This window comes from Lagopus leucura, unplaced genomic scaffold (genome assembly GCF_019238085.1).
Source record: "Lagopus leucura isolate 7727_CA_CO unplaced genomic scaffold, USGS_WTPT01 Super-Scaffold_100001, whole genome shotgun sequence".
Classification (NCBI taxonomy): domain Eukaryota; kingdom Metazoa; phylum Chordata; class Aves; order Galliformes; family Phasianidae; genus Lagopus; species Lagopus leucura.
In genome coordinates, this window is record NW_024962262.1 from 30287179 (window position 1) to 30295819 (window position 8641).

Below are 8641 nucleotides of genomic sequence, written 5' to 3' on the forward strand. Positions count from 1 at the left end.
CAGAACAGAGCCAAAAACTCTGAGGACAGCATGGGATTGCTCCGTATGTGATGATGTGCCAATGGGCATGGCATCTGGCTCCAACAAGAGCAACTAGCCTGTCACATTAGAGATGACCTCTCATACAGAGCCTATGCTCTCTATGTATGTAGGGAGCCCTGGATCCTGTCACTGATTCTGAAGTGAAGATGGTGCTGTGCCTGTAGCTCTGATCTGACTGGGAAACTGTGCCACTAAGTGAAGGAGCTGCAGGAGTGTATGAGTAGAATGTGCAGAATCTCAGGGGGGAGGGGAGAAGGTAAATACATAAGAGCCTTACAGACACCTTGGAGATACAACAACAAAAAACGTTAGGTGCATGGAAGGGTTAACAGCCAAAAGCTGTACTCTTTCCAAATGTGAATAAAGATTCCTATGATGATGAAAGCTGTGAACATGTGATGTACAGCTGATGGAGGACAGCTTGTTCTACATACACACAGAATAAGCCTAGTGCCCCGGTATCACACATGGGCTGAAAGCTTTTCCGAGTTAGATAGCACAGTAGGACAAGCCTGAATTATACATCTGCATCGGGAGAAAATGGCGAATGGAAGTTTTGCAACACTCTTAACTGTGGGGAATGTAGGTCCCCATCTGCCAACCTGACTTGCTGCCTGGGAATGTGTTGCTGCTTGCTAGGGTCCTGTATCAGAAGTGCTCCAAGCCTTGAATTAAGCATCCTTACAGTTGAACCATGTGTACAGCAATGATAAATTAAACATGTATCAAGAGTGACTATTTAGCTCTGGATGCAAGGGTCAAGGGGAATAGGATATGAAAACTCAGACTTAAGCAGGGAAATGTGTAGCAAAGATAGAAACAAAACAATGCTTAATTAGTCTGTCTTCAGAAATTGTGACTATAATGTGATATTATTGCTGTTCAAATATAATCTTTACTGAAAATGTAGAAAAATATCCATACTCTGTCATTGAAAAGGTCTTTTAAAAGCTGATTCAGAATTCTTATTCATTCCACCTATCAGTTTCTCTTCATCTTGGATTTATTTTTAGAACATATTTTACTTCTTAATTAACATTGGTATCATTGGTATTAATTTTACATTTAAATTATCATTTTTAAAATATCTAAATTGCTTCATATTTTAAATGTAGTCATTAGACCTAGAAATCTTAAGTATTACAAAGGTATTATTTTATTTTTAAATTTTCTATTAAACTTCAGACAACAAGGAATATTTGGAATATATCATAGCTTTAACTTTGATGTTAAGACAACTGACTTCTGTGTTTCCTGAGAATCAAAGGAGAAAACAATCATTATATTTTAGATATTATTTTTAAATGATATAAACTGTGCGCTAGAAATTCCTCTTTCAGTCCAGCAGTTATAAAAGAAAGCATAGTTTTTAATTCATGTATAGATATTAGGTTCGTTAGTTTATATTTGTCTATATGTTTTGTTTTTCTGATTACTTCTAAGTGCTTAAGGTCTCTGCATTGTCAGGCAGGGAAGTTTTCCATGCTTTTCAGAAGAGAGTCTATCTCCTTAGGTTTATGCATCTTCATAATTCAGTATGTTTGTTGCCTGTCAACCTTATAATTATTTGGCTTTTTCAAGCTATTTTTCAAACTATCATTCACAGGAAAATTATTCAGAAGGACTAGTTCACTGGGTAGTGAAAATATGTGTTCAAATAAAATTCTGAAGTAAGTCAGGCTGCAGACTACCAGGTTCTTAAACTGAATCATGTGGTTTGTATATGGCGTTAAAAATATCATGCAGAAAATTCATCAAAAAGGTTTTTTTGTGAAGAGCATTGTCATTTGCAAACACTGCAGATTATTTAATAGATTTTTAGGATTAAAAAATGTATCTATCCCTTAAGAGAAAGAACTGAACTGATAGCTTTTGAAACAATTTATGACAAATGTGACTGTGCCGTTGGCATTTTTATGCAAGACAAAGTAAAAACATCAGTTAATTATAACCAAATATTTCAAATGAGCAAACTGAGTCTGACAGAAGAATGTCAATATAATTCAAATGCCTCAAGTTAATATCAGTATAACTGAAGCTACTTTTCAAGAATTCTGCTTTTTAACCAAGACAGGAGAGGGAGTCAGGGGAGACTTTTCAGCAGTATCTCAGCCTCTGAATCTTCCAAACTAATCATTATAAATAAGGTCAGATTTTGCCAAATATATCTATATATCTATATATATCTATATATCTATACATTATCTATCTATATCTATCTATCTATCTATCTATCTATCTATCTATCTATCTATCTAATATCTCTATAGAGAGGAAATGGAAAAAAGACAATCCTATACAAAGTGATACTAAGTTCTTAAGTTGAATTTCTTTATTCAGGTGCCTACTGCATTTACTTGAATGTACTAGGAACTCAGAGTGATTATCATTATCTTCTCTGTAATTCACATAGTGAAAATGAAACCTTTTTGAGCACTCTTTGCGCTCTACAAATTTGAAAGTATGAGGCAGAAACTGTACGCTACAGCTCTAGCAACTTCTGATAACATTAACACTACCGTGTTTCTAGAAATTTGGAAAAGAAATAAGAAATGTCATGTGATTTGCCTCTTTTAAAGTACAACCACAAAAAGAATATGATTTTCTTGGAACTTGTATGTAATTGTAATAACCAGTGAGGCTTTTTTTTTCAATTTTGAAAATGACTAAGAAGTAAATCTGAATCAGAATTGCTTCTTTGGATCAGAAATTCTGCTTCCAGGTTCCACCTAAGTCATAATCAAAATCCTATTTCTTTTCTGCAAATTCAAAAAATTTTTACCTCTACCTCTTCCAAACTGTGCATTAAACAGTGAAATACCTCTAGCTTAACTTGATTGATTTTAAAGTTTAAGTCCCTCTAGTTTATGATGCAGTTTCATGCTGCCAGGCTATGCTTCCAGCCAAGTATTATATCTGTAACATGAAAGAATTATGAGAACCATTTTTTAAATAAATAAATAAATAAATAAATAAATAAATAAATAAATAAATAAATAAAAAGCATTTCAAAAGTGTCTCCTTTATTTCTCTTTAGGTAACATCTATCCTTTTATTTTACTTTGGCTGTAAGTTTTTAAACTGATTAATATATGGACAGGAAAAAAGCATACTTCTGAAACGAAAAAAGAAATCACATCCACTAGCACATATTAAGTACTACTGCTGAGTACTCACTGACATCTCATAACTGTGAAATGTTGAAACTGCTGTTTTATAACCAGTGAATAAGTTAACCCATCTATCTGTCATACATATCTGCTTTATTGTCTATGTCATACAGACATGAAACAGGTGTGTGAATTTCTAACTTATTATATTCATAGCATTGGACATATCTACAAACCCTTTCAAATCAGTTCTCTAAGGTACTGAGATCAGTTAGAATTTCTTTCACTCAGGCTATTCTGTATCTCAATGCCAGCTCTATGAATATTATCAGATATATCACCAGACGCCCTATAGAATTATCCAGCATTTCAAATGCTGCAGGATTTCCATCTGTCCAATGGACTTCTCTCTTTACATTCTTGGCTAAATAAAGGAGTCCAGCCGATTTTCTTTAACAAAGGCTAGGAATCATTTTCTATATAATTGTTGGGCACAACTGCAGTGTAACTAAAGCTTTTCTTCAAAGACCTCTTACCACATGTTCTCTACCTATCATTTCCTGTATTATTTATTATGTTGTAGGTTTGCTTGAGGCATTACTTACACTCAGATGGCTTGTTTGCCTGGTATTAAATATCTTTGAGAAGACTAAACTTGTGTTTTCAGTGATAAATTGATGTGTTAAATAATTCTCTGCTCACCAGATGTTATGGAATATACATCATGCTTATATCTCCTATTACATCTAACAACTTTTACACCAAAGATGTTTTGTATATGTAAGTGGTAACAGAAATTTGGCATTTTCTGAAGAAAAACAAACAAACAAACAAACCAAACCAACCAACCAACAAAACAAAAAACACGGAAATATTAGAAGTGAAATATATGCAAGTGTATGTGTTTTCAAATGAAATTCCCTCTCTGTAAATTCCAAGAACAGAAAATATGCAATGGAAGTAGTTTGTTTGTTCTACCTTCACTTTATTTCCTTATGCTTCTAGCAATACCATATCACAATAGTACCAGAGCTTACCATTTATTTGTGAGGGTTTTCTCACTAAATAATTATTGTTTGAAGACCAAATAATAAATAAAAACTAAGTAAATAAAAGATTAAATAAATAATATGATTCACAAAATAATAGATCTGATAGCAATCTATCAAATTATCTTCTCTCTGTACATGTAATAATTTTTTAAAATGTCCAAGTTTTCTTAATATTCTTGTTTTCAAATAATTTTCCTCAGATTTTCACTTCATTCATAGAATTCAAGAAAAATAAGATAAATCTTATATGGATAAATATAAACAGTGTTATTCTAACAATATAAAAGATATTTCATTTTCTACCTCTTTGGTCCGTTTAGAAAACAGTTGACCACAACAAACCAAAAAGATACTCCATATTGTTATCATACCATACTCTGAAATAAGACTGGAGGGATGATGCTGCTTATGTATTTATGGGAAAAAGAAAATGAGGCATTCCTAGGTAAAAGAGATTCATTACTTCAGATATTAAGTACAGGTGATAAAAGTTCTAATTTGTTATATGTATCTATGGAAATTTTTAATAATAAACAAGTAACTGACTCAGTGATTTGTGCTAAATGATTGAAGAAGATATATCTAGGACTTTTTAATACTGCAGGGTTTTTTTTTGGTTTTGTTTTGTTTTGCAAGATTTTAGTCTAAAGGTACATTAAGAAACTTAACAAAATTTCACTAGAGTAATTTTATGCTGAAAGTAAACACAATGGAAAATGTTTCTCATAATGTGTGAATTTAATGACAAAAAATCCATTTTTGTATGAGATTGTGTTCCTAATCAATATTAATTTGGGTGATGCAGAAGAAAGAGAAGTTACCAACTCATTTTGATTTTGAAGCAGAGGAGCACATAAATCAATTAAAAATTCTGAAAAATCAGATATACTGTTGGTCATTCTTTTATTAAAATAAATCTATTCCTTCTTTTTTTCTTCTTTAGCAGTGAAAGCAAAATTGTACAAAACAGATTTGTTCTTGATATTGCCTTTTTGCAATGATGTTTAATTCAGGTAAAACAATTCATGTTATTTTTCCAGTATCAGAGTGGCTGGGAAACTGCTGGATGCTAATATAATGTGTCATATCCTTCTCATCTAGAACTAACAGGATAAGCTTGTGGCAGATGGATTACAGCACATGCCTGTTGTGAATGTACCTAATGTTCTCAGTTCACACATACATCTGACACTTGAGGTAGAACAGATATTTTCCCTATTATTAATTAAATAAATTATTAATGTATATTAGCTGAGGTTATACAAGTCTTGTGATACTATAGAATAAATTGACTTGCTTCATGAATCTACATTTATATTTATAGCTAATATTTATAGTTAATATAATATTTTGGAAAAAAAAAATAGCACTCACAATAGTAGAATAATGTTATGAGAAAAAAAATAGAACTGCTGCCAAACTGACTTGTTCTCTTAAAAGCACTGGAAATCACATATTTTGTTTTTTTTTTTTAATAATTATTGTTGGTTGAGATATTTTGTGATATTCTATGGTACACAAAAATAAAATACTGAATGATCACTGGCAATATTACTGTCAGTATATGTTATTAGCCAATATATATACCAAATAAAGCCTGAGATGGGAAAAAGAAAAGTTTACATCCTAGTTTGACTGGGAAATAATAAATTTTAATTGTAATCACTCATTCAGTGCTATGTTTTGTATTTGTGACTGAAACAGTGTTGATAACACACACAAATTTTAGCTATTGCTGAACAACATCTGTGCTTTTGCTGTTTCTCACACTGCCCTGCTTGCAAGCAGGCTATGAATGCACGCAAGAACAGGAGAGGACACAGATGGAAAGTTACTCAAACAAGCCCATGGATAAAAGGAATTAAACCCTATGGCCTGCCCCTAAGGGACAAGGGATGGAGAGTAACAAGCATATGCTTTTAAAATGTAGTCCGTGGTTAGACTTATACATTACCACTAACCATACAAAGCAATGGAGTACTAGCCTCAGACAAAAAACAGTGGACGTGCATCAGTGAACAACTTTGATTTTGACCAGGAGGATCATTATGAACTTCAGGATGGGACAAGTAGAATCATAGAATCATAGAATTATAGAATCATAGAATCATAGAATCATAGAATCAGAATCATAGAATGGCCTGGGTTGAAAACGAACATAATGATCATCTAGTTTCAATCTCTCTGTTGTGGGCAGGGTTACCAACCACTAGAACAGGCTGCCCAGTGCCACATCCAGCCTGGCCTTGAATATCTCCAGGTATGGGGCATCCACAACCTCTCTGGGCAACCTGTAGACACAGAACTCCAGCTGGGGCCTCGTAAGAGCCAAGTAGAGGGGGACAGTCACCTTCCTCTCCCTGCTGGCTACTCCTCTTTTAATGCAGCCCAGAACATAGTTGGCCAAGTAGAAAACTCATTAAGTTCAGTAATGACAAGTAAAAGTACGTATACCAATAGAATAAATTCATGTATCTTTACAGCTTAAAAAGTGACTATGAATACTAACTTGACTAGAAAGGACTAAGGATTACAATGCATAGTACATTTAAAGTAGTATAAAAGACCAAATGGTGAACTATACTTGGAGGATTATGGTCCACAAAGCATGCAAATTGCCAAGGACTTTGAAGACATGACCTATGAACACATAACATTTGAGAGAGTTATTTGGGATTGCCTCACTTTTTGTCTTGGAGGCTGGAGATGATATAATAACATCAACATTTGAAAGATCTACAGAGAACATATCAACTAATTCTTCTTGTTAGTAGCAGGTGACCTAAAAAATTGATAATAGCCACAGATTTCAGCTCAGGAGGTTCAAGTTAGATATTAAGAAGCATATTTTGCTGTGGGAGATTTGGTAAGGACCAGGAGATGTTGCCTGTAGAGGTTGTAGAATATCTATCTTTGAAACATTTCAAAACTAAAATGAACAAATTTAAAGGTGACTTTGTCTTGTGATTGTGGTGGTCCTAACCTGAGCTAAAGGATGGACTAGATAACCAACATTACTGCAATTCTCTAAAAAAATAGGTTATTTAGTTATCTTTATTTCAGTGAGAGATTCTCAAATAATTAATATATGCTTGAAAACTGTCCAAGTGTTACAAAATCTTAACAATTTTGTGAGAACTTTGTTAGTTTGGATTTCATTGTTGATACACTTTTATTATTTATTTTTCATCAGGATAAGAATAGCTGTTGAATTATTAAACGGAGAGACATTAACAGAATTAGGCATAAAAGCTATTCCATTTTTTCAGTCAAAGCTTTTCCAGATTTAAGTTGGCTCTTGCACAAAGGAAAGTTATTTGGAGTAAACCAATTATCTTTTTAATGCATAATCAATTATGGCTTAGCTTAGCATGTGAGCCTTTTGATTTAAGAGATTTTCATGTTGTTTTTATCTCTCCAGATGCTGTGTAGCATGAGTAAAAAGCGTATGTAAAGGAAAAATAAATTTTAAGTGAGTCTATCCAATCAGAAATATTTCAGATATCAAGGCATTTTGTGAGACTTATAAATGAAAGAGGTCTGTTCCGATTTTCTGACAAGAGACCTAACTTTGTGTTAGGCTCTTTGCTCATTCTCTAAAACCTAAAATTAAGCTACACAATTATTTCTTTTACTTGAAAAAAAAAAAAAAAAAAGAGCGAAAACTCTTCAAAAATAGTGAATTTTAAGATCAGTGACTTATTCTGATCTCATTACAAAACTCTTATCAATCTCAGTAACAAAAATGCATTGAAGTCTTTGAAGAAGATTTTACATTTAAGATATTAGTTTACATGTGAGTGGGTGATCCATACCTAACACAGGAATACAGTGAAGTATGCTGTTCCTGGGTACAGTTCCAAGTTATGTTTATCTAGACAAGTTCAGGTGGGTGTTACAAAGGAGACAGCATTCCTACCAGTCATGACAGGATGCATAATTTTTATTTTTTTATTTTTAGGTTTTTGCTACTCCTGGTATAAGAATACAGTATAGAGAGGAAGGTGAACATCTCCAGAGCTGACACATGCAGTATGCCATGAAAATAATTAATCTAGAATCCATCTGACTCTGTACAAAAGCAGGGTTCACAGTATCTAAAAGACCATTTGTGATTTACTTGCTATTACTCCCAAGTTATTATTATAAGTAATTCTACTACACCATTTGTTGTTTCACTTTGCTTATTGAGATCAAGAAAGTATCCTGCACCTCCTGTACTGCAGAAAAGGAAAGAACAGAAATACATCATGTAAAGCATATTTTGAGATTTATATCTCCAAAGGAAAAGAAAAGGAGAGGAGAGGAGAGAGGAAGAGAAGAGGGGGGAAGAGAAGAGAGGAAGAGATGAGATGGAAAGAGAGGAGAAGATAAAAGGGAAAGGGGGAAGAGGGAAGGGAAGGGAAGGGAAGGGAAGGGAAGGGAAGGGAAGGGAAG